Here is a 635-nt window from a genome sequence, read left to right on the forward strand (position 1 = left end):
AAACAGATTTAAAATTGATATATAATATTTAGTCATTACCAGTAATTATCTGTATTTTAAGTGTTTTTCCTCCGGTTTTAGTTGTTTTTAAATTTAATGGTGGTAGTATGCAATCAATAAAAAATGAGTGTATAATGTTTAAGTACTTATAAATACATAAAAATAAAATTGTGTTGAAAATATATCATTAAACAAAAGAGATAAAACTTCCCACACCCGTTAAACTCATGTGTTTGTAAGAGATCTGGGAAGGAATGAGAAAGCTGTGTAGAAATTGCATGATTGCTTCTTCACATGACAGAAACTTAAAATCCAACGCTAGGTCCCACCGAGATTTGAACTCGGATCGCTGGATTCAGAGTCCAGAGTGCTGACCATTACACCATGGGGCCAATCTGTTATGATTTATCTCTTCCTTTCTAAAGTCTGATTTGGTTTTCCAATGTCGGCACACACCACCCTTTGCACCCCAGACCTTTTCTTCCAAGGGGTTCAGAAACTTGGTGCCCCCTCGGGCCTCTGTTTCTGCACTGGAAAAAAAGTGAAGTTGTCGAACAAAACCGAGCCCTTACCGTGTGCCAGGTTTTGTGGCTAGTGTTTTGTATTGTTACCTCATGAAACGCTCACAGAACCCT

General features: G+C 37.8%; 1 non-coding gene across 1 annotated transcript; it reads right to left on the reverse strand.

Moving 5' to 3' along the window:
• Nucleotides 1-320: 320 nt before the first annotated feature.
• Nucleotides 321-392, reverse strand: TRNAQ-CUG. Its single transcript has one exon. It is a non-coding gene; the product is annotated as a tRNA-Gln (tRNA).
• Between the last annotated feature and the right edge of the window lie 243 nt (nucleotides 393-635).

Source organism: Papio anubis, chromosome 6 (genome assembly GCF_008728515.1).
Source record: "Papio anubis isolate 15944 chromosome 6, Panubis1.0, whole genome shotgun sequence".
Classification (NCBI taxonomy): Eukaryota; Metazoa; Chordata; class Mammalia; order Primates; family Cercopithecidae; genus Papio; species Papio anubis.